This window comes from Oncorhynchus kisutch, linkage group LG10 (assembly GCF_002021735.2).
Source record: "Oncorhynchus kisutch isolate 150728-3 linkage group LG10, Okis_V2, whole genome shotgun sequence".
Lineage (NCBI taxonomy): Eukaryota > Metazoa > Chordata > Actinopteri > Salmoniformes > Salmonidae > Oncorhynchus > Oncorhynchus kisutch.
Window position 1 is genome coordinate 55,772,006 of NC_034183.2, and position 27,002 is coordinate 55,799,007.

Genomic DNA, 27,002 nt, shown 5'->3' on the forward strand with positions numbered 1-27,002 from the left:
ATCCATTCGGTTCTGAAACAGAGGAACAAGAAAACATTTGGTTGCATTATCACCAAATATAAAATATTTTCAATTTGTCAACAATGCTCTGAGGATGTGAAATGGCAAGTAAAATTTTATTTGTGCTTCTATTTTTCAAAATTTTGACACCTCACTCAAATAGAAATTGAAGAAATGCATAAACATCACATGAATTTATGCCATTATTTAGAGAATAAACCAGCATCTCAAAATAATATCTAAAACCTGCCAGAAACAGCACCTTGAAGGAGACGTACTGCTGTGCAGAAGCCCCCTACCCTTTTTTAAAAACTCAAGACTGTGTTTATTTCAATATTTCTCAGCTATGTAGCACTGTCATCCAGATAAGGAGCTATTTCAACATTACCTGGTGAATAATAACACAAGGTCTGTAGCAGTGTTCCCCAATTGAATGGAAACGGCTGAGCAGATCTCCCATCAGATGCCACCAGCAGCTGCATATACAGCCCTCTCCCTGGCCTTCCTGGGCCCTGGCTTTGATCGCTGGGCCCCCCACGGCGAACAAACCCCAGGCCTCCGGGATTCCAGGGAATACCAATTCAGCTCAACACCAGCTCACCAGCAAGAGAAAAAAAACGGAGAAGTTTGGGCGTAGTGCCAAGTGAATGGATACGATTTACACAGATTGAGGAACTACCTTTGCAATTCTGCTCAGTCTTGCATAAAGTATTACATAAAGCCATTGAAGTGGCCTTCGAATAATCGTTAACCCTTACATGAATTTTATTTGGCTTGTGGCCACGTTCATTTGACATTATATCGATGTCTGCACATAACGTATGGACATCATGTTCCTCCCATAGAGCAAACTATTAGAATCATTTGACAGCTGTGTTTTGCAGTTTTCCTCTACTATGATGTGTAGGGATTGCGACTAGCAGCTGTAGATGCCAATCAACTACCTGTTGATTGGCCTTGGGACTGATTGACAAATGACATGACAGGTGCAGGCTGCTAGTACCTGCCCCCTCTACAAGGCAGCTGATAAGCTAGTGAGGGGTGGGTGTGTTATTGACAGTAAGGGCTGTCTTCTGTCCCGCCCTCAAGGCAGAGCTGCCCTCAGAAAAAGTTTGAAAAAGGAAAACTCCACTGAGTTTGTAATCACAAGTATAACCGGCATCAGTCTAACTTTTCTGACCAATGCCAATTCCTCAGCAGCAAAGGTACAGTGAAGGTCCAACAAACCCTTGTGTTATGCGAAATCACATTTGCTTTGCAGGTATGGCAAATCTTGTCATCTGCCTTACAAGGTTTGGTTGGAATATACAGTTGATATGCAAGGGAAAGCACAGTGCAGTAACAAAAATAAAGATGGGGTACACATCAAGTTTGGGGTGGCAAAAGATTTTACGTACCACCATTACCATGTACAGTGGGGAGAACAAGTATTTGATACACTGCCAATTTTGCAGGTTTTCCTACTTACAAAGCATGTAGAGGTCTGTAATTTTTATCATAGGTACACTTCAACTGTGAGAGACGGAATCTAAAACAAAAATCCAGAAAATCACATTGTATGATTTTTAGTAATTAATTTACATTTTATTGCATGACATAAGTATTTGATCACCTACCAACCAGTAAGAATTCCAGCTCTCACAGACCTGTTAGTTTTTCTTTAAGAAGCCCTCCTGTTCTCCACTCATTACCTGTATTAACTGCACCTGTTTGAACTCGTTACCTGTATAAAAGACACCTGTCCACACACTCAATCAAACAGACTCCAACCTCTCCACAATGGCCAAGACCAGAGAGCTGTGTAAGGACATCAGGAAAAAAATGTAGACCTGCACAAGGCTGAGATGGGCTACAGGACAATAGACAAGCAGCTTGGTGAGAAGGCAGCAACTGTTGGCGCAATTATTAGAAAATGGAAGAAGTTCAAGATGACGGTCAATCACCCTCGGTCTGGGGCTCCATGCAAGATCTCACCTCGTGGGGTATCAATGATCATGAGGAAGGTGAGGGATCAGCCCAGAACTACACGGCAGGACCTGGTCAATGACCTGAAGAGAGCTGGGACCACAGTCTCAAATAAAACCATTAGTAACACACTATGCCGTCATGGATTAAAATCCTGCAGCGCATGCAAGGTCCACTTGCTCAAGCCAGCGCATGTCCAGGCCCGTCTGAAGATTGCCAATGACCATCTGGATGATCCAGAGGAGGAATGGGAGTAGGTCATGTGGTCTGATTAGACCAAAAAGCTCTATTTTTGTCTCAACTCCACTCGCCGTGTCTGGAGGAAGAAGAAGGATGAGTACAACCCCAAGAACACCATCCCAACCATGAAGCATGGAGGTGGAAACATCATTCTTTGGGGATGCTTTTCTGCAAAGGGGACAGGACGACTGCACCGTATTGAGGGGAGGATGGATGGGGCCATGTATCGCGAGATCTTGGCCAACAACCTCCTTCCCTTAGTAAGAGCATTGAAGATGGGTCGTGGCTGGGTCTTCCAGCATGACAACGACCCGAAACACACAGCCAGGGCAACTAAGGAGTGGCTCCGTAAGAAGCATCTCAAGGTCCTGGAATGGCCTAGCCAGTCTCCAGACCTGAACCCAATAGACAATCTTTGGAGGGAGCTGAAAGTCCTTATTGCCCAGCGACAGCCCCGAAGCCTGAAGGATCTGGAGAAGGTCTGTATGGAGGAGTGGGCCAAAATCCCTGCTGCAGTGTGTGCAAACCTGGTCAAGAACTACAGGAAACATATGATCTATAATTGCAAACAAAGGTTTCTGTACCAAATATTAAGTTCTGCTTTTCTGATGTATCAAATACTTATGTTGTGCAATAAAATGAATTACTTAAAAATCATACAATGTTATTTTCTGGATTTTTGTTTTAGATTCCGTCTGTCACAGTTGAAGTGTACCTATGATAAAAAAAATGACAGACCTCTACATGCTTTGTAAGTAGGAAAACCTGCAAAATCGGCAGTGTATGCAATACTTGTTCTCCCCACTGTACTTAGGGAGTTTAAAGGTCTCTCCTTGACCTTTAAAATCATGACACCATATCACAGTCGATCTGTCTCAAGGGCATCCCTGACCATAAACCCAGCTAAGGAACAGAATGGTACGTGACACAGCACATGTCACGATGACAGCCTCGTAATGGTGTAGGGCTCTATTTTCGGGTGCAGTTAACCCAGCACAATTCTCAAATGCACAATATTTTGCCATTTCAACCTCTTAAAGCAGGCACTCTGCTCTTTTCAAAGCATTGCGCCAGGGTCGGTAATTTACCTGTCTTATATCAGCTCGCTTACGCTGAGGTGATATTAGAGACAGACCAAAAGCTGGTTTTAGCAGTAGGGCTGTTGTCTATGGCATGGATTTAGCCTGCGGAGGCACCCGGTATCCTAATCAATAGAATAGCATATCGCCAATGGTATATTAAAATATCACTTTTGGGAGCAGTTTTTCGATAATATTTATGTCCAGCTCCTGTAAAAAAAACTTTGCGTGCGATGCCCATTGAATGAAAGATGTCAGTAAGCCTATTTAGAAACATCAAGTTATGTGTAGGAAGCCTATTTAGAAACATCAAGTAGTTAAGTCTGCTTGTTTCTCGTTTATCATTTTGTTGAAAAATGAATCTTCCACTGTCCTCTGCTGAAGTCAAATCGCAGGATTTCTGAATGTTGTCCGTGTTGCTGAATCCGCTATTGTATTCATATTTGCATAGTCTGGTAACCCCGACCCTAGGTGGTTACATTGTGGGAGGCAACCCACCCCGCTGCCTATAGGGAGGCTAATATTTGACTGTTTGTTTGTTTACCTGTAAAATTCTTCACATGGCAAAGTCACCATACAGGCCATATCACTGCGAAGGTAGGCAATGTCTCTTGTTCAGATATGCAATGCAATTTGGGCTATAGGCTACCGAAATTTGAATGCAACATTCCCACGTTGAAGGATATTACTTTTTTTAAAAGGCATATGAAAATGTGGATACATAAACATGTGTTATAACTAGGACTATTATAGGGTTACTATTGTATGTTATTTATACTCTATGCTATTTAATAAACTAGTAGCGCTATCTTTCACGGATAGGACGAACATCCATTTTCTCCCGCAGGAGTTTATGACAACAGAACACCAAACACCGTAAATATACAACTTAAAGCAACCACAAAAGGCTTTGGAGCAGTTTTTCATTGGCCAGTGAGTGGTCAAGCCATCATAACACCTACAACATGCGCCCATAATTCCCACTGTCAAAATATCAAAAATATTTCTGACACACCCACAACTTGAGTGCGCTTAGATTTATGTTAGAGGTTAGTTTGTCAAAATAGATCCCATCGTGTACAATGATGGCATCCACTGCAGTGTATTATTATCTAACCAAAAAAAACATTCATTAACCAAGCACTTGCTCTCTCTTTCTTATTGACACCATGCCATCCAGCTATCTCCACTTGTAACTAATGATGTCACTTCCTTTATAAGTATTCACATAACTTCACATAACAATATTACACATTATTCTCATAAGTATAATTGGAAAAAGTTATCCTTTTGGTGCTTGTAATATAATCACTTTAAGATCAACAAACAAGTTAAATCGTCAAATATCCTATCATTGCATGTAGCAGAGCTAGAGCATATCATGAGTAAGGAGGTCAGGACATCAGATACAATGTTCAGGGTGGTAATCCCAACCCTATCATACCCTCTACGTTACACATTAACCTGACATCATTACATCGTGGTGGTAGTTAGCTCCTAAAACAGGGACATGTACTGTTCATAAGAAGGATTTCCTTTTGAATCCCTTTGTTCAATGATGTCTCAAATGTTGACGATTCTTCTGTACACATGAAACAATGCAAAGTGATGCAATACAGAGGAATATATCTTGGTTTCAGCTATGCTTTAATTTGTCTTCCTCTCTGAATTATCAGGAGACAAACCCTTGGGTACAATAATGCAATGTTTATATTATACCCATGGATGATTTCTTCAATCCATTGTAACGGTCCAAGTAATATGTATTATCTGTAGGTACACTATCAACATATTGTATGCATGCGGTGTGGAAAGTGCAAGGTTTACAAAGTTGCTGTGCTGTGCATGCAAAATACCATACTGCTTTATTGCAAGAGAATATTCATGGACAATTAATCATCCTACTGCTTTACCATCAACATAGTACGTGTTATGAGTTGAGTTATAATTTAACATGGGGCCTTTTAGCATTAGTGGAAAAATCAAAGTAAAACTTGGGACTCAATCAGACCGGACATTGAATTGCATCGTTTTCTTCTCCACCAAAGACTACAAGTCTTGTTTTGAAAATTGTAAACATTTACCTGTATGGGGGGGGGACCTAAAGTGGAAAAGCATGTTCATGCTACTGCAATGTGAGCTTGATTGAATTGAGCCCGTTGTCAGATATTCACTGAACTAAGATCCATTGTTACAAGTGAATAGAACGAACAGGCACACACAATGGAATACTCCATCTTTCCATCAACCAGGAGTCAAAATGTTCATATCTGAATTAACAACAGCTTAAACATTTGCCACCTACGGGCTATGGCGCACTTGATTTCCTGTGCTGCAATTCACAGCTGCCGAAGATGATAAGGTAACCTAAACCAAGCCTCTAGGTGTCTTTTACGTTCTCCATTGTCTGTGACCCAGCCATCTGCTCACCTACAGCAGATGAAAATGCTTCTACATGGATCCCTCCAGTGAGTTATATCACACAAGAATGGAGCCTGGGCCACGCAGGGAATTCATGCACTGTCTTAGACTGTGATTAAATTAAATGAGTTTTCTGCATGCAAGTGGTATTTCAATTTCGTCTCCTCCTCCTCACCTCCTCTCCTTAAGATTGCTTAGCTTCTCATTTTCCAGAGACATTTCCTGTAAATCCAAAATAAATCTCAGGGCTCTCCCACGGTCCTGCCCATTTTATCTAATTTGCACATCTGAGAGCTGTGTTTGCTTAAAGACAGTAAAGTCTCCTTGGTGAGGGGAAAAACGACCAATGTGCAAGTTTGACAGTGACTATGTTAAAGGTCACATCCCAGAATAACAGCTCATGAAATGTAATGAAGCAACAACGGGCCTTTCTTTTGCAATTTCACTCCTTTTTGGGATAATTTACTGACTGCAGAGTTATTTCTCTAAATGACTTCAGCATGTCACACATTATTCACTGCTGTAGAAACGTGGATAGTACTGAGAATAGGATCTGAACTTACATGATGCTTGCCAACCCAACATGCTATATACCACTTTGCCAAAAGTCCAGACACATAAACTCCTATTTTGTGTATGGCATTTACGACGATACTGTGCACATGTGCTTTACACTTATGCCTACTTTGCTTGATTCATTGCTTTTTATTTCGGAGTTTCTTACTTCCGTTGAGGACATGCTGGACAATCACTCCTACATCCTAATCAGCAGGAACGAAGACAAATGACATTCCGATCTCTCAGCTGTATGTCACGAATTCATGTACCCGTTCAAAATGCTCAAGTTCTGTTCCAACTATTTCAGTGGCTGTTGACTGAATAATATGCAGCTCAAGCTTTCAATAAACAGGCAATGACAGCCATAACGCCCGATTGAGATTGAGAGGGAACAGAATGCGACCTGCAGATGTTCCTTTGACTTCCTTTCACACTGCTCTGGAGAACCACTGTTGGCTGTAGAGAGATCTTTCGAAATAGGCATCGATGCAATACTACTGTAAAATAGTAATTGCCACCATTCTAGCTGCACTAGGAACAGTTTTAAGATGCAGCGACGGATGGGCGAAGCATACATACAATGGATACACAGTCATTTTTTCTTAATAAACGTGAATAAATCCTTAATTTCACATTTGTCACTTGACGTTATTAATTTGTTTGCATTATCATCGGACTGAATCAGGATAACCAAGATAAAGGATGGGGTTTTGAGGTTAAAATACAGACAATGAAAATGAATGACGAAGAACTAAATATCACCTTCATCAGAATGTTTTGTGTTTCCTCTCCTTCGTGACAGGATAAAAGATGATGGCAATCAACAACAAAAATCGTCAATCATCTAATTGAATGATGCAAGCTTCCTTTCATAGAATAATCTTAACAACTTAATACATCCCCAGTTCTTCTTTTCTATTTCCTTTTGTTCCAGCTGCCAATGTGGATTTTCACTCCCTTTGTAGGCCTTGCTTGAAATAGGCTTATCTCTGGAGAGGCCTCTACACTTGACAATAGCCCATCTATACGTTAAAATGAACGCTCTATTTCTTTGTACACACACAAGGCGGTATCATGTTTCAAAACCAGTAGTTTTCAAGTCACTCACAAAAAAATGAAGTTGGCATAAGAACAAAAGCTATAAAAAAAATATGTATGTCTCAAGGTTCTCATTTAAAAAAGTATGGAACAAGACTCAATGAAATAAAACACGCACAAATGTTTTCAGCGGCTGAGTTTTTTTTCTTCAGCTGAGGATACTGTGAACCACAGTGCAAGCTTTGGTCAAGCTTTGGTTAAGAATAATTAAGTTACTTGAATAGAAGGGACTTAAAAGAAAGAGTGTCTCTTTGGTGTATTGATATGCTGCTCTTTTTAGTGCTTGAACGTCTTAAAAGAGCAATACCCCAAAAGACTGTCCGAAAATGTATTCTGGAGTCCTGCTGATGTTCTTTGTCATTGCTGAATATATCGTGACTAACAAACCCAAGAGTGGATTAGGCACATAGGATTAAACGATTTGCCGCCTTGAGTTCATATTACTACTTATAGTTTCTACTCTTCGAAACATGCATATAATATAACTACATATTCAGGCTGCTTTTTGTTTGTTATGGAATGGAACCCTGAAGTGACATGCAGCGGTGGCCGTGCACCCAATGGCGAAAGTCCTCTGATCATAGAAGATCTGTTGGGTTGGACAAATGCACATGAAATTAGGCATGAAAGCTTGTCATTATGCCCAGTATTTTGGGCTTGGGATGCACTTCAAGCAGTCAAAACAATTGATGTGCTCTGCCTTGGCAAACAAGGAGGCCCGTGACAGTAGCGAGATCATCTGAGAAAGAAAAAACGGAAACGGTTTCGAAATGACAAAGAAATGGACCGATAAACAATGCAAAAGCAGCCATCGCTCTCAAAGGTTCAACGCTGTGCAGACAGTATAACTACCACTTCCATTTGAATTTACCTTGTTACGCGATGCTTGTTTTTGTTCTGCTGAAATGCCGACGGCTCCGATTGTCTTGCTGTGGATCACGTCCCGCGCTGCGCAGTCTGCGGTATGCAGAGCCGCCATCTTTAATCACAACTGAGTTCATCTGTCGATGGTTCTTTCCTTTCTCCCCTCTCTTACTCTGTTCTTGTCTCTCCGTCCCGGCCCCCTCTGCGATTGTTGTGGGGGTTCTTCTTTTCTGACTGACATCAAACCGCCATATCGACAGGCTCATGTGCCGCCTGGTAGGGGGGCAGCTCAAAACAAGCAGCATTGGCCGCTCTCCTTTACCTCGCCGCACATTCACTGACCACATTTCTAGTTTTTCTCCAAATAATAGCGATTCCAAACAATAATTAATCTTAGCACTGAGGCCTTTGATGTGTGGAAGGCCAAATTCAAAGCTCCTCAATAGAGTCTATTGAATACATCTTTCTGTCAGATGTTCCGAGTAATGAGATTTAGAGGACTTTGATTGATCTAGGCCAATTTGTTGTCACCCGTACTGTCGCAGTCACATATTTTACGGATAACAAAGGTATTAGAGACACAAACACTTGATCCAACCAATCCGACTTTGTTGTTCTTCCGTTCTTCCGATGTACAAAAATCGAGAGCAAAAAAACATATCGTAAGTAAACAAGGGCTCAGCTGGAGTTCTATGATCGCGCCATTTGAAACCAAAACAATTCTGAGAGGCCTTTGACTACGTTTTTGTTGCTTTCATCCCGACGATGCTCTTCATCCATTCTGACACCCCACTGACATGACTCGTTTCCCCCTTTTATGGTCGGAGACTAGATTTTAAGGCTAATCTTGTTTACTGTCACAGTTTTTTGTTTGTTCCGTAAAGTACTTTTTTCGTGCAATAACCAGTTAAGACTCAAAATGGTCGATGCTCTTACCTGGCTCTCCTGCTGAGTGTGTCGTCGGTTCTGATTTCTCTGGTCCGCCATGACTGGGCGCAGTCGCCTGCTTGCCACTCTAGATTACTTTCTTATACTCATGAACCTGTTTCTGTTTCTTACTAGTGGATAATGGAAAGATGTGCATCTTTACTTCATGTTGCAGCTTCTTCACTGCAACCCCATTGGAGGATGCGAGGACCAGATGATAGTCTGCAGAATCCTATTGTAACTATAGCAACAGACCCCGCAGGCATGAGTGACTTGCTCCTAATTGCTGGGTAAACATTAGAAATAGCCCACTTACTATTAGCAGATATGATCACAGTTTGTGACGAGACTTCGGGGTGACAATTACAAAAATGAAAGAGGCTTTGAACAAACAAAGCTGAACGGAGTCCTCTTCCGCAATCCAGTCTGGTTAAAAAATAAACTCTCTAGCCATGGAGAGTGGTGGAAATAGCTGTGCTTTGTTATAAAAACCTGAAGTTTGGTTCTTTTTAGATCAAAGCTAGCATGTGTTTAATGGATAGTGAAGATTGCGAAATGCCACAAAACACACAACAGCCACTGAGAAGAGGTATAAGCAGATGAGAGTAGTGAAAAGAACATTGGGGAAAAGGGGGAGAGATGATTATTGCCTTTGTTGTATAGCGTTATCAGCTGCTTACCTTCATATGAATTTCACACTTGCTTGTCTTGTAGCAGCCAGGGTCAGATTTAGCAAACCCTTCCCACAATGACCGATTTTCCATTCACACTACCCCAACGAACATCCATGGTATCGCCTGCCACTTGCATTTGCCTTGATTGCGCCACAGTAACACAAATTTTACTTTCAGATTTTCGCTTGATTTCAGTGGTTCTCTTTTCGCTCCTTCGGGCACATTGGCCAGCATCTGTAATAGAAACAAGAGAAGCTACAACACTCAAAGACATGTAACTCTTAAAAAGAAGAGAGCATCACAGGACAAACAGCTGGCCAGTGGTATCAAGGAGAGCCAGGATTAATGTTTGGGAGGGGTGAAATGTTGGAGCAGTCAAGTCCTGGCTTGGGGAGAAAGATTTGATTTACCTCGCTCTTCATCGAAGATGAGTTGTAAGTTGTCATGGACACAAGGATTTTGTGTTATTTTTTTCTTATCCTGCAGATTCTCTCTGACGCTCCCCCAGGGGAACGCAGACCTGCAGAGAGGAAAATTGATCGAAAGTTTCGCCTGACATTTTTTTGTATTTTTACCTGAACAGATGGATTAGAGAAGAAAAAAAATCTAGAGCCAAAGTACAGTCTACAAATCTTTCATTTGGTGGAAGTGACCATTATAGTAGATGCACATTTTTACAAAATAGTCTGTGTGTGCATGGGTGTGTTAGGAACATATTGTCCTCTCTATATTGTGTTCGATTTTGTTCATATTGCCACCTTCCAGCATTCCCTGCACATTCTCTGACTATGACGTTCTCACTACATCAGAGAGACTCGTCAAACAGATCCACTATGGCAAAAATACAAAGCAAACATTACCCCGCCACGTACACAAATTAAGACATCGACATTGTCTGACCACAGAGACAAACACTCAAAGACCTCCGTTTGGACAAAATAAACTACAAGTGCTAAGACGTCTGGCCACACAAGTGTTTTATATTGTACTCTGTGAGTGTATCAGGTAATATTCCATAGTGGTGGATTTCTCATTTGAAGCCGACTGTCTTTTCATGGACACACTCACTCCCATATTTCCACTCATGAACAGAAAAACAAGCGCTGTTTGTAAAAGAGAAGTTTGGCCAGTGTGTCTATAACAAGGAGCAATGCATTATTAAAAAGATAGCTGCATTAAATAGTTGTCTTATTCTCGGAGGGAGAAAGTGAGTTTCTTGGTGTTTCACCACATGAATAGAAATGCCTCATAATGATGTAATTTCAGGCTAAGAAATAGCTCTCAGGGTTTACAACTGAATTGATTTACGATTCTGTTTACGGATCTGCGGGAGTTGTTCTGAGCACAAAATCAATGCTGTATGACATTACAAACTCCATACTATTTTAGTTTCAGGGATACAAGTTATTTTCATAAAGATTCAAACACGGGAGCAGACACCATTGTTTCAGTCTCATTTCAAATGTTCCCCTTCATTCTCCATGCCTCAGATACCTGTTCTTTACTATAAAGCCTAGATGTTCTGCGGCCTTTGTTCTTCATCCATAATGTGCAGTAAAGCCTAGTTAAAGTCACTGAACAAAATCCTATCAACAGAAGTGCCTAGATGGATATGGCTGGTAATGACTGCTAGGATGAATGTCCTCATGTGTGGATCAGGATGTCCAAGGCCAAAGCCTCATTTTCTGTACCAACTGAGCTCTGGACAGAACCTTGAGCTCTGGCTACTGGAGAGTGTGATATATTATGGATGTTATAGGCAGGTGTATGTGCTTGGCATTTATAATACAGGCCTGGCAGAGCAGAAAAGTAAGAATAACCCAACTTGTGTGTTGCTGTGTTTGTTGATTCTAGCTACTGGGCACACACTGGTTGAATCAACGTTGTTTCCGTGTCATTTCAATGAAATTACGTTGAACCAACGTGGAATAGATGTTGACTGAGGGCCCTGTGTGGCTCAGTTGGTAGGGCACAGCGCTTGTAAGGCCTGGGTTGTGGGTTTGATTCCCATAGGGGACCAGTACAAAAATGTGTACAGTCACTCTGGATAAGAATGACTCAAATGTATTGACGTCTGTGGGTAGTCACTACTGAATACAGTAATATCCATCCTAGTGACTTTCTTATACCGAATTTGCTTAGTAAGCTACATATTTGTTACCAATTTTAATTGTTTTAACAATAGTTTTTTTTAGCTCAAGGAGCATCATTTAGGCCTCGTAGAAATGCTTTGGGTTGTGGTTGATGAATATTGTAATCCACAAATTCCATAACTTTCCACGCTTCACTGTATACCCTGTATTTATGGATTTCATAATTCTTGTGAACCAACAAATAATCTCCTACTATTGGTGTTGTTTTCACCTCATTTCACTAACTGGGCAGCCCTGCACCTATCAGCATCCCCAGACTACAGAACATGGAACCCTGAGATAAACCGCACACAATGAAATTCCACCAATGATCAACAGAGGACAAAGTAGCAGCCAGCAGCTGCAGTCACTTTTAAATCTCAACCTACAATTCAGTCACAAACAAAACAATGAGCACGGAAAAAAAAAACAATAGACACCCTCCACAACTAATCTTGACAGACACATTCTGTATGTCAAAGACACTACGGCAGGAGCAGAGCTCATTCAAACCATTTGTGTCCTGAACATTGCATCATGACATATTGCATTTCCATTGTCTTTCTCAAATCACTCTGCTCATGTTACTTCCGAAACAATTACAACTATTTGGGACTTCATTAGCTGTGATGGCTGTTCCATTTATGTTGGCCATGCCTGTGCCGTGATGTAGCAAGCAAAGACAAACTAAACACAACTCATCTTTTTCATTGAGTGCTTTTAGATTTACATTTTTGATTTAAACTTTCAAATGTTTTGTTTTAAATATGGCTCAGTATAGTCGCTTGCTATACTTACAAAGCATAAAAGGTAACACTAGTTTAATAAAGACATTGTTAGCACCAGCAAACCTCAAGAATAGTTTAACATAAAACAGAGCAAGCTTTTGTTCGTCTCTGGGTACTGATGATTAGGGATAAGCAGGTCAAGGTTTCATCCACAACATCTGTTGGTTTTCAACACTGACTCATTCCCAATGGTAATGAGTCTTGTTCATTTTGGAAAGCCTTTGAAACAACCCCTAGGATATCTGATCAAATGAAAGCCCTAAGGCAAGCATTTCTCTCTGAGGTTTTGGGGAAGAAGAAGATAGTGAGAGCTCCACCAGACTCATGCATATTGTATCACAAAATGTAGAGGCAATACAAATGTACTGACTATCCATATCAATACCGTAGAGCAGTTCAACTCCAGTTTCCTTTTCTGGGGTGCATTTTCCCAGTAGACTCAGAAATAACACATAAATATATCTGCAGTATTATAAAATACAGATTTGTACTTCTATAACCATACACCCTCAGTAACAATGTAACATTCCCCCCCCTAGAAAAGGCAATTCAATTTGAATGTTAGTCCTTCTGTTCCCAGTGTTCTGCAATTAACAGTCTGAAAAAAAAGGATACATCTCAGGCTTACATTTCCTGTCTCATGACTCTCCTTCTCCTCTCTCCCCTCCCCCATCACTAGCAGTCTGTCTCCTTTCTCTCTCTCTCTTTATTTCTTTCTTTCTCTCTCCTCTCTCCCAAAGGTGTTTGTTTATTCCTCCCTCCAGGCTGTAGGACTGAAGCCCACTCCCACTGTCAAAGAAACCACCGACAGAGAAGAATAAGGGACCCAGTACAACTGGTGTAACTCTGCTGACCAAACCATCGGTGCCTCTAAGAACACATCGGAAACAGCATAGAACACACACTGCCGTTAACAAATCATTCCCCCCCCCCCCCCCCCCACAGATCCCGTTAACAAAACATTTTTCTCCCCACAGATTATATTGCATTTCTGCTTAGGCGTCTTGTCGTTTCTGCATTCCTGTTTAGGCCTCAATAAGAATTTTGAGCACAGTTTGGATGGACGAAAATGACAGACTTGTTAACGTTGGGCCAGCAACCCGGAAGGTCGCTGGTTTGAATACCTGAGCCGACGAGGTGAAACATCTGTCAATGTGCCCTTGAACAAAACATTCAAGGGCGCCGTAATACTATGGCTGACCTTGTAAAACAACATATTTCACTGCACCTAAAAAATATATAAATGGTTGGCCATTCGCAATTACATTCATTTTACATTACTAGCTTGGTCATTCTTAAAATGTTGTGACAAATGTGTCCCATGTCTGCAACAATGAAAACCTCACATTTTTGAAGGGCCATTTAAATGTAAAAAGCTGTTTCAATAATAATTTTAATTGTTCTGTATATTGCATAAATTGTGTGTGTGTGCGTGTGTACTAGCTAGTCTTGTGAAGCTTTGAAAGACAGTGCAGTGTAATAGCCTCCCCCTGTGGTTCATGCAAAACATTTATTTTTCTCATTCTTTTTTTTATTACTCGCACCTAATGTCACTTCCAAAGTGACAGTTCATTTAAATAGGCCTAATGCTAAAATACATTATATTTTACATGCATTGGTGGGGTCCTTACTAGCTACTCCCTTTCAACTGAAATGGTGTTACTTCTGTCAAAACATCACCTATTTCCAATTTAAATACATGCACACGGCATAAGCCATGAAAAAAAAAACATTTCAGGGTCATTTTAACTGCATATAGGGCCAGGGCCGCCACGAGATAGCTGATACTACTTCGTCTACATGAGATATGGAACACTCTTTCATGCGCTAGCCAGCGCAGGCGCGGTGGCCAAGTGGTAAGGCGTCGGTCTCGTAAACCGAAGATCGCGGGTTCGAACCCCGTCCGTGCCTTTTACGAGATTATCAATAGCATTTCTGCTAAATCAAAAATCGATGTACCATTTCCGTAATCGAAATATAATTTATAATAGTAAGCGTGATCAGCCACAACAACAGTCATATTTGTGTTGATTTTCACTTCGACTGCATACCTGACTTTTGAAACATTGTGTGTGACTACTTTACCATCAATAGGGGGCAGCAAACACTCAAGTTTTTAATGCGTGCATACAATCTTTCCTTTACAATTAATGAGTACATAACATTGTAGCTACCTTAAGAGTGAAACGTGACATATAGGCAACAACTGACTAAATTAGTGTGCTAAATTGCGCAATATATTCATATTTTAAAAGAGACATGGGGACTTTTGTAAGAATTTTACAAAATAACGCAATGTTGTGTTTTTCTTACATCCCATTTCATCTGCATTTTCAAACCCTTTCACCAAGTCTTATTGTGAATTCCTTTTGGCGCGCGCGGAACCCTGTTCTGGGCACCATAAACGCACAAAACAGTGTGACGCTCCATGGATTTCGATGAATCCATTTCCCAGTTTCAATATTGGTATAATACTTTTAGGAAAATAAAACTCATACTTCCATTTACAGTAGGCCTAGCATATGCCAAACTTTCCCCCCAATAGCTGCAGAAAACAACGCAGGACAACGCCATATCTGACTCTGATACGAAACCCCCCCCCCCCCCCCCCCCCGAATGATTCTCTGAATTTCAACAGCCTATAATTAACAACAAAAACTAATTTATTTGGATAAATGCCATTTTGCTGTTGTCTGTTTTTGAGACTGCATCACCCCCTTCACAGCCTCTCTTACCTCGTGGCGTGACCATGAAGCAATGTTAGAGGCAATGTATCGAGATTTGATTTGAATGCATTGAGTCAAATCCGCCAGACACTGCTGAGCTCACCACTAGGTGCACGGATACTTAAAGAAACAACAACACATAAAATCAGACAGTCGTTCCTTCCTATCCTGCTGACTGGTCTGATATTATCATGGTAAGTTTAAAGCGACGTTATATCCATGATACACGGAAGATGTTTTGCTTGAGAGTTCGGAGCGGCTGTCATGTCGTCTGTCTACCAGGGCTGGGAGGGCCAGCAGGTGTGAGGGGGATTCTTATTGCTGTCACTCCGATTATCTAATAATTATAGGCCTATGTTATTGATCATTTTGAATAGCACAATGAACGCTAAACTTGTCTGTGAATGTTTAGATAATGCTATTGTTTTGATATTAGGTATGCATGATTAGTTGTCGTATTAAATGTGCTGTTTTTTTTTTCACGGAGTGGTCTCTCAGAGTAGCAGACAGATTGTGTCTGAGAGTACCTGAACTCTCTAGGGACCACCAGACCATGTCTGGGACTCAACTAACGCCCACTGAATTCACTAAATGCACACAAGACCTGTATATTAAAACATGTTGTTTTACATTCAATACAGAGGGACATATTGCAGCAATATGATATTAATGTGCACGTTATAATCCAGTTGTTGTACAAGGAAATGTCAGCTTGATGCTAATCAAGTGTGTAGTTTATGAAAGGATATGTTCAAGGATTGCACAGTGATTCAAATCATGAGGATTGAATAATCAGTAATCACATCATTTGTATAAAATACACAGGCTACTGTAAAGCCGTTGTTCTTATGAAACCAGCCTTATTGTAGGTCATGTAGGATGTAGCTAGATTAACTAATTATTATAGCAGGCTGACACTGACACATTGTCAATAACAGTGAGTGGAAGTGTGTTATCGATTTTATAGCCAGACAAAACCCCTACCTTGACCATAACCCAATGTCAGTTATGCAATAGCCTACACACAAACTGCACTCTTTGAAAATGAGTTGAGGATAAAAGCTGAGGATGATGTAATATTGTATCCATAAGTAATTGTAATGTGTATGAGAATGTCAGGTGGCCTTAGTGTGGTCTCAGTCACGGGATCTTGTGGGCGAGATGAGTTTGATTAGAATCCAACTGGCCCGCAAAGTCCCGCTTCTGTGATTCACCCTCTCATCTTAACCAATTAGCCCAACTTTATGTTTGATTGTGTGATACTGTGGTTATGTTGGGACAGAATAAATTGTCAAACTAGTGGCAGGCAGTGGTGCCCAGTGAAGTTAAAATCTAATGCCGCAGGGAGAATGAGGGGCTTTTGGGGGCACTTGTGTTTCAGTTTCACCATCATAATGCCCCTAAAAATCCTTATTGCTCTTGCACTGATCTCCTATCGCTGTGCTTATGGGGGTGTATAAAATACATATCAGATTAAACTAAAACACAAATCAGATGAAACTAAAACACATATCAGATTAAACTCATATATATATATATATATATATCAGATTATACTAAAATATATATCAGATTAAACTAACCCAACTCTTTCCCCTCTATACATTTCACAGTGCCCTTGGATTAATGTCCTAACTAGCTTTATTGTATTGGATTCCATTACATGGGCTGATGTTGATGGTGATGATGATGATGTTGAAGATGATGATAATGTAATCATCATTTTTTATGTTTAGTTTCAGTTCAGCATATTTTTGATGATGATGTTGACTTGATGTATTTGATAAGGTACTTAACTTCTATCTAGGTTTTACTTTGTACTATTAGTGGGGCTAATGTTGATCATAAATATTGATATATTTATATTGATGGCTGCCCACCCATGACTAATGCACTAGCATTGTATGTACTACCTTTGCATTCAGTATCTTTGTGATTCATATGTGTTTTTTAAAATGTTTCTACATCTTATGTGCTCCTTGCTGCAAAACCAATTGCCTTCTTGGACAAATAGAGTTGAAACATGAACTAATGTAGACCACCGTTCAAAAAGTTTGGGGTCACTTCGAAATTTCCTTGATTTTTAAAGAAAAGCAACTACGGGATGCTGGCCTTCTAGGCAGAGTTGCAAAGAAAAAGCCATATCTCAGACTGGCCAATAAAAATAAAACATTAAGATGGGTAAAAGAACACAGACACTGGACAGAGGAACTCTGCCTAGAAGGCCAGCATCCCGGAGTTGCCTCTTTACTGTTGATGTTGAGACTGGTGTTTTGCGGGTACTATTTAATGAAGCTGCCAGTTGAGGACTTGTGAGGCTTCTGTTTCTCAAACTAGACGCTCTAATGTACTTGTTCTCTTGTTCAGCTGTGCGCCGGTGCTTACCACTCCTCTTTCTATTCTGGTTAGAGCCAGTTTGCGCTGTTCCGTGAAGGGAGTAGTACACAGCGTTGTATGAGATCTTCAGTTTCTTGACAATTTCTCGCATGGAGTAGGCATAATTTCTTAGAACAAGAATAGACCGATGAGTTTCAGAAGAAAGTTCTTTGTTTCTGGCCATTTTGAAGCTCTAATCAAACCCACAAATGCTGATGCTCCAGATGCTCAACTAGTCTAAAGAAGGCCTGTTTTATTGCTTCTTTAAACAGAACAACAGTTTTCAGCTGTGCTAACATAATTGCAAAATGGTTTTCTAATGATCAATTAGCCTTTTAAAATGATAAACGTGGGTTGCTGATAATGGGCCTCTGTACTCCTATGTAGAAATTCCATTAAAAATCTGCCTTTTCCAGCTACAATTGTAATTTACAACATTAACAATGTCTATACTGTATTTCTGATCAATTTGATGTTATTTTAATGGACAAAAAATTTGCTTTTCTTTCAAAATCAATGAAATTTCTAAGTGACCCCAAACTTTTGAACGGTAGTGTACATCTCTGTCAAATTGTTAATTTCATGTCTAAGGATAAAGAAAAGGTTATACCTGTATTTTGTTTATTGGTCATATATGCAAATAGGTCCACGGTGTAATGTTTGTAAATAGTATTACATGTACTGTAGGTAGGAAACAATTTATACTTTTATAGATTGTTATCTCACTTCTAATGATGAATAAATAATGATTGCATTGCATAAATCATAATTCAGTATGGTTATTGGCTTTATATCAATTGTGAGAGGTTTTGCGTCAATTAGAACATGTAAGGAGGCGTTCATGTTCCTCAAAATATTAACGCAGGGGACTTCTTCGAATTTCCCTGTAAAGAAAGGAGCCGTGTCTTCTTTCAAAGCCCAGATTGTTCCATCCTAGTCCTGAGGCAAAGGCCAGAACACACTCTTTCAGTGCTCAGAGCATGTGACACAAACACAAGCCACTGCTCAATATTTGTTTGTGTTAACATTGCCAATGTATCCTCCTTGGCTTGAACAAGCCCTTTGGTAGGGAGTTCACATAATGTCATGCCTACAATTTGTACTTCTCACAGATGGCCTTGAGTGCACAATTACGTTGTTTTGCACCAAGGTCCGCTCACAACCCCTGTGTGTGTATCACTTTCCTGTTAAATTCCAGCTGACTGGGATCACTGAATTACTATACACTGTAAAAAGAAACTGTTTGCCTCAGCTTTTTGAGTATTTCCAACATGAGGTATTACTATGTATAATATACAATTCCAAAACAGTTAGATCTACTTCATCTTTGGATCAGTTACTTTCAGTGATCATGTCAAATATCTTTTTATGTCTTTTATTATTTGCCATTTTAACCCATTGCTGAACACAATGTGCATTCCACTAGCAGTCAGTGGAGGTAGAACTGCAGGCATTGTAAGATGCTGCATGTGCCTCTAGCATTAAGGGTTGTGTAACCTTGTTGATGGTGGGAATCTCATCGTTGAACGTCAATTAGCCCGATGCTTTTCATCTCAGTTCATCATTATCCATTATAACTCATGGCACAACAAGCTGCTTAATACTGATGCAGAAACATACATATGAAGTTGTGTAAAAGTATCATAAAGTCAAAACAATTTTGAATTACCCACAATCCTCTAAAAATGAGGGCACATGGCAAGTTGTTGAAAAAAATATATATTTATTAAGCTGAGAGTAAATATTTTGAAAATATAGTAAATTATACACTGTATATTAAATTGAATTGACATTTTCAAATGTAATGCTTTTTGAAAACATACAAATGAAGTAAGATATTACAAATATTGAAGTAAAACCCGAAACCTGAATTTGTATGTGAAAATCATATATTTTTGGGGATAGTATTTACTAAGCCCCTGAATATATTTTTTACAGTGTTATTAGTGCAGTCACAGCAGCTGTGGATTCATGATCAACTAATTGAAATACCAAACCGATGGTTTAGTTGGATTACCAAAATGTTTTGCAAATTAGATGAGGGTGAACAGATGAAGACCAAAGGAATTTTGATTAAAAGAACACTTTCAGTAGGCCATTTGCAATTCTGCTCATCTTCATGAAATATGCTGCACAGCAAGTGGGCTAAGACATAAAACAGGTGATTAGTGGTCATTCAAACACATCAAGCTCTCTGTATGTCCACAAGCCTGTAGCTACTGCTATCAGGAGAGCACTTCCTTCTATGTGGGATATACTGTGAGTGAGCAGAATAGATATTTAGCTCTCTTCACCTTTACCTTGTAATTGATGATGGAATCAGAATGATCTTGACAGAATGTGTCATGAAACAAAAGTCTTTTGGATTTCATTGTTGTATTTGCATTCATAGAATAATATCAGTGGAGGTGAACCCTCTTCAACTAAGTCCATCTAAATAATCTCTCAAAATATCAGCGCATAAACACACCTATATCATTGTAAACATATCCTAGCCATGGACATATGGAATCAAAACTGTAATAATCTGCATCGTGAGATGTGATGGTGGAGTCGTAAACACCTTCCCTTGCTGTGAAGGCGCTGTGTGTGAAGAATATGGTCAGGCTGTGTTGAATCACACAGCATTTGCTGGCTTTCCAGACAGGTTTGTCTTTGCTTATCGTGAGGGAGGCAGTTACAGCTGGGGAAGTCATTATTGACACCCTATACCTTCAACGGAACGTTCCAGTCTAAATGACATGGCAGAAAGGATCTGTACCTTTATTGATTTTAAATAAAACATCACAGCGGATGCCTATGGTAATAATATTGAAATATGAATATTGAAATATGAGTATTTAAAATATTAAACTGTGAATGACAAGACGAGAAAACAACAGATAAACTATTAATAGACTGATTAATAATGATAGTAGAAACTCTAATTGTTGGTATAATTTCTGCATCATGTGGTGCCTGGTGCCTCAGGAAGTAGATGATGAAGTGAATGACTGTTCTAGTTGAGATTAGAGGTCGGACGATTATGATTTTTCAACACCGATACCGATTATTGGAGGACCAAAAAAAGCAGATACCGATTAATTGGATGATTTTTAAAAATTGATTTGTAATAATAACAATTACAACAATACCGAATGAACACGTATTTTAACTTAATATAAAACATAAATAAAATCCATTTAGCCTCAAATAAATAATGAAACATGTTCAATTTGGTTTAAATAATGCAAAAACAAAGTGTTGGAGAGGTAAAAGCGCAATATGTGCCATGTAAAAAAGCTAAAGTTTGAGTTCCTTGCTCAGAACATGAGAACATATGAAAGTTGGTGGTTCCTTTTAAAATGAGACTTCAATATTCCAAGGTAAGAGGTTTTAGGTTGTAGTTAATATAGTATTTATAGGACTATTTCTCTCTATACCATTTGTATTTCATATACCTTTGATTATTGGATGTTCTTATAGGCACTATAGTATTGCCAGTGTAACAGTATAGCTTCCGTCCCTCTCCTCGCCCCTACCTGGGCTCGAACCAGGAACACATCGACAACAGCCACACTCGAAGCAGCGTTACCCATGCAGAGCAAGGGGAACAACTACTCCAAGTCTCAGAGCGAGTGACGTTTGAAATGCTATAACTAGCTAGCCATTTCACATCGGTTACACCAGCCATTAGGCTGGTAGGCTTGAAGTCATAAACAGCGCTGTGCTTGCGAAGAGCTGCTGGCAAAACGCACGAAAGTGCTGTTTGAATGAATGCTTACGAGCCTGCTGCTACCTACCATCGCTCAGTCAGACTGCTCTATCAAATCATAGACTTAATTATAACATAATAACACACAGAAATACGAGCCTTTGGTCATTAATATGGTAGAATCCGGAAACTATAATTTCGAAAACAAAACGTTTATTATTTCAGTGAAATACAGAATCGTTCTAGTCTAAATATTCTTGTTACATTGCACAACTTTCAATGTTATATCATAATTAAGTAAAATTCTGGCAAATTAGTTCGCAATGAGCCAGGTTGGCCAAACTGTTGCATATACCCTGACTCTGCGTGCAATGAACGCAAGAGAAGTGACACAATTTCACCTGGTTAATATTGCCTGCTAACCTGGATTTCTTTTAGCTAAATATGCAGGTTTAAAAATATATACTTCAGTGTATTGATTTTAAGAAAGGCATGGATGTTTATGGTTAGGTACAGTCGTCCAACGATTGTGCTTTTTTCACAAATGTGCTTTTGTTAAATCATCCCCCAGCGTTGCATTGATTATATGCAACGCAGGACAGGTAAACTAGTAATATCATCAACCATGTGTTGTTATAACTAGTGATTATCATTGATTGATTGCTTTTTATAAGATAAGTTTAATGCTAGCTAGCAATTTACCTTGGCTTCTACTGCATTTGCGTAACAGGCAGTCTCCTTGTGGAGTGCAACGAGAGGCAGGTGGTTATAGCGTTGGACTTGTTAAGTGTAATGTTGCAAGATTGGATCCCCCGAGCTGACAAGGTGAAAATCTGTCGTTCTGCCCCTGAACAAGGCAGTTAACCCACCGTTCCTAGGCCGTCATTGAAAATAAGAATGTGTTCTTAACTGACTTGCCTAATTAAAAGGTAGATATTTTTTTTTTACATCTGCAAAATCGGCGCCCAAAAATACAGATTTCCGATTGTTATGAAAACTTGAAATCGGCCCTAATTAATCGGCCATTCCGATTAATCGGTAGACCTCTAATAGAGATATCTTTAAAGGGGACGAGATATTCATCTGAGACATTTGATGTTCAATATTATGAGATAATAGCATAAGCGTGTTTGACTTTTTCCAATGGATGTAATCCTTTGAGTAATCTCTATTAAATGATCCCTCAAATCCTAACGACGTAGAATGTTTTCTGACACATTGCTGTGCATAAACCAAAACTATGTTGATTAGATTCTGTGATAAACTAGTAAACTTTGCAAAAATTAATCCCCAAAAGCCTCTTGCTATGACAAGCTCACGTCAGAGGAGAGGAATGCACTGGAGTACATCATTTTTTGTTGAATTAGCAAAGTACATTCACAATGACCTACAAAATGGTTTTGATCGTCACAACCACCTTTAAGATTCCAGATGTGACCAATATTTCCTGGTCCTTGCAGTCCTTAGACTGTTGTTTTTCTAATTGTATAACCTTCCTCTATAGAGGCTTCTTCTACATCAACGTATAGTACTCTACTACACTGAGTATACAAAACATTAATGCCAGCTCTTTCCATGACATAGACTGACCAGGTGAATCTAAGTGAAAGCTATGATACCTTATTGATGCCACTTCAATCAGTGTAGATGAAGGGGAGGAGACAGGTTAAAGACAGATTTTTAAGCCTTGAGACAATTGAGACATGCTTGTGTATGTGTGCCATTCAGAGGGTGTTCTTAATGTTTTGTACACTCAGTGTATGTGTCTGTCGTCAAGAACCTTCCCTCTACTCATCATGGGGTGAATGGATCTGTATGTATGAGTGAATAGAAGATGGTGGCATGTATTCTTTCACTACGCTCATGCACATGAGTCTTCCTAGTGTTATTTAGTGGTCTTCAGACAAGGCAGAGCGGAGTGAGAAGGACACACAACCCCAGTTTAATGTTTAATCATCTCTGCTCGCAGGTCTCCACACTGACAGCCTGCCAGATACAACAAACTGAGGGGGTGAGAGTTAGCAGGCCAAGAGCGCACACACACACACACACACACACACACACACACACACACACACACACACACACACACACACACACACACACACACACACACACACACACACACACACACACACACACACACACAGAGCTTTTAAACAAAATACCAGGTGGCATAGCAAGATGAAATGTGCCTTTTCTTGTCAATGCACATAATATTTGAACAGGACCACAAGATGGGATGACACATTTAGTTTCAGTCTTTCAGCATACATCAGATGCTGATCTTACGTGTAAGCAATACAACAAGTATTGTAATTACAGTAATTACAGTAATCATGACCCTAAATACAGCGTAAGAACAATGTCATACCAACACTTGTTACAATGTTAAGTGTAAGATAAAAAAGTTTGGAATTGTTCCATTTGGGAATGCTTTATAACAATGTTAGTGAGGAAAAATATATATTTCCTTGTCCAAAAAAATCAAGACATGTGTGATGCAATAGGCACGGTATGAAACCCTTACAGCCAAGACTCCCACCCACATCTAATCCTATTGTAGATATGGCCATATTGAGTGCTCTACAGTTGCTGATGTCAGATTCCTTTGACATTCACACTGAGCTGCACACACGGTTGAAGTCCCATTTTGAAGCAGGACTACTTAGAGAGGGACACACAGAGATCTTGCAGGGGAACTCTGCAGGGTAAAGTATATTGAAAAATCTCACATGACAAGCCACCCTCACGCAGCGAGGGGGATACATTTACCCTTTCTGCCTCAGCAGTTATATTTAGAGCTTCAGTATAAATGGTGAACAGAGGACATCATGATGCATTTGAAGCTAAATGGGAAGGAATTTAGATGATTCTCTTGATTCTTATGCCCGAATCAGACACCAAACATGATTAACACAGTAAGATTAATGAATGTAGGCTGTGCTCTCTTGGTATGACAATGTAATAACGACAATAGAAATTTGTCCAGACAAATATTACCAAGTTGTCGCTCTCACTTAAACAAAATTAATATATGGCCGTCCAATATGTCAATATGGAGCTGGCTCTGAGTCCGGTAAGTAGCTGTCTCCTGGGCACATGTGCATCCAACACTGTCATTAAACGCTGATTTCTCACATAAATGCACATTGATTCAGGTTACAGACCATGTAACTACGCCTAGAACCCATAGATAAAGCAAGTGAAACAATATGTCAAATCAAATGTTATTGGTCACATACACATAGTTAGCAGATGTTAATGCGAGTGTAGTGAAATGCTTGTGCTTCTAGTTCCAACCATGCAGTAATATCTAACAAGTAGCTTCAGTAAGCTAGTTATTGGGTTTGTAACATACATTTGTGTAACTACTGTGCCGAGGTCCCATTTGAATCACGAGAAATTATAATATGGCCAGTGTTGGAAAAAGTACTCAATTCTCATACTTGAGTAAAAGTAAAGATACCTTAATATAAAATGACTCAAGTAAAAGTCACCCAGTAAAATTATACTTGAGTAAAAGTCTACAAGTATTTGGTTTTTAAATACACTTAGGAATCAAAAGTAAAAGTACAAATAATAGAAAATTAATTATATTAAGCAAACCAGACAGCATAATTTTTTAATTTACGGATAGCCAGGGTCACACTCCAATACTTAGACATAATTTACAAATAAAGCATGTGTTCGGTGAGTCCGCCAGATCAGAGGCAGTAGGTATGACCAGGGATGTTCTCTTGATAAGTCTGCGAATTGGACCATTTTCTGTCCTGCTAAACATTCAAAATGTAACGAGTACTTCTGGGTGTCAGGGAAACTGTGTGGAGTAAGAAGTACATCATTTTCTTCAGGAATGTAGTGAAGGCTGTGTAAAAGTTGTCAAAAATATAAATAGTAAAGTGAAGTACAGATACCCCCCAAAAAACAACTTTACTTAAGTACTTTACACCACTCAATATGCCTTTGGGGAGTGCGGATCATATGACTCATCTCACATGTCTCGTTTTCTAAGACTGCTTTGTGAAGGCAAAATGTGTTTAGCATTGAGCATATTTGGACAACATTCATTGTAGTAATCACATCTATAAACCATACTTGAACGTTGTCCTGTGACTGATGTGAACACATCAAAAGTAGACCAATCACTAGACATATGGGGATGTGGACTGCTTTATTTCACTGTCATGCTGCTAAGCACGGTTTTTAACCACACAAGTGCATGGACAAACCACACAATTGGACAAGGTTATTAAAAATCTAAGTGCATGTACAATTCCCAAACAAAACTGGGGGCGGTTTAAAAGTTCCAATTCACAGCAGAGCACATTTTCCTCACTGAGCAATAAGTAGGATTTACATTAACTGAATCTATGATTCTTGTTAAATCCAGAATCCTTGACAGGCATCCCTGGAGACCAGCTCTGTGCAGTAGAGCTCAGCTTCCTCATATGACTGCCAGGCCTTGGAGAGAAGCCCCCAAATTAATCAGTATCAGGTCCTGCTGACTGCATTCTGGCCCAGTGCTCTCTAGCATGCAGACCCAGGAGTAACAGCTTAATTAACAACCACAATAGACATGTACGGTACCTAAAGATAAAACAACATTAGGCAAAGCTGCCAGAAAATAAATGCAGGTAGTGATGTTATTGTCTTTAAATAGGCAGGTAAAAACACAGGCAAAATAAGATCCTCCTGTTGATTCAGTGGTTAAGAAATCACTCAGAGATATTTTGGCTGGTTGGGTTATGACTTTGGGTTGTAGCCATGTGGTTGTGGGTCAATGACAAGCTGCACTGCCAGCTATTATGAGTCCACCAAAGTCTGAACATTGTGGAAAAGAGGCAGGTAATATGTCTCTATGCTTCGGGCCTCTGGCAGAATGTCAACAAACCGCTTAGTGTTTCAAGGATGCTGTACTGACAGGGTTCTGAAAAATGACTACTCACATGACAGACATGCTCCATTTTCACCAGGATCTATGCTTTGTCATCTAGCCCCAACTCAGCACAATGGTACTTATTTGACTTTTTCTTACATCAAATGACAAACAAACTCCCTTTGTTCAATCCATCATTGCAAATGATCATGTCTCTTACCTTTGCGAGGCCTTTTGTCTAAGGGAAATGCTACTGTAAGTTGAATATAAAACCATATGGGGTGCGTTCTCTCCTCCCAGTTGAAAAGATCAAATAGGATTTAAAATGCTGAACAGTTGAAACTGGAGCAGCAGCACAGCCAGGTGGACTGGGGACAGCAAGGATGCCAGGTAGTCCTGAGGCATGGTCCTAGGGCTCAGGTCCTCAGAGAGAGAAAGAAAGAGAAAGCATACTTAAATTCACACAGGACACCGGATAAGACAGGAGAAGGAGAAGTCGCCAGATATAACAAACTGACCGTAGCCCCCGACACAAACTACTGCAGCATAAATAAAATCTGATCATTTATCACTCCAGTGTT

The 27,002-nt window shown here is 39.8% G+C and overlaps 1 non-coding gene across 1 annotated transcript; it reads left to right on the forward strand.

The window, feature by feature from the left end:
* Positions 1-14,585: 14,585 nt before the first annotated feature.
* On the forward strand, positions 14,586-14,657 carry trnat-cgu (transfer RNA threonine (anticodon CGU)). Its single transcript has one exon. It is a non-coding gene; the product is annotated as a tRNA-Thr (tRNA).
* The last annotated feature ends 12,345 nt before the right edge of the window (positions 14,658-27,002 follow it).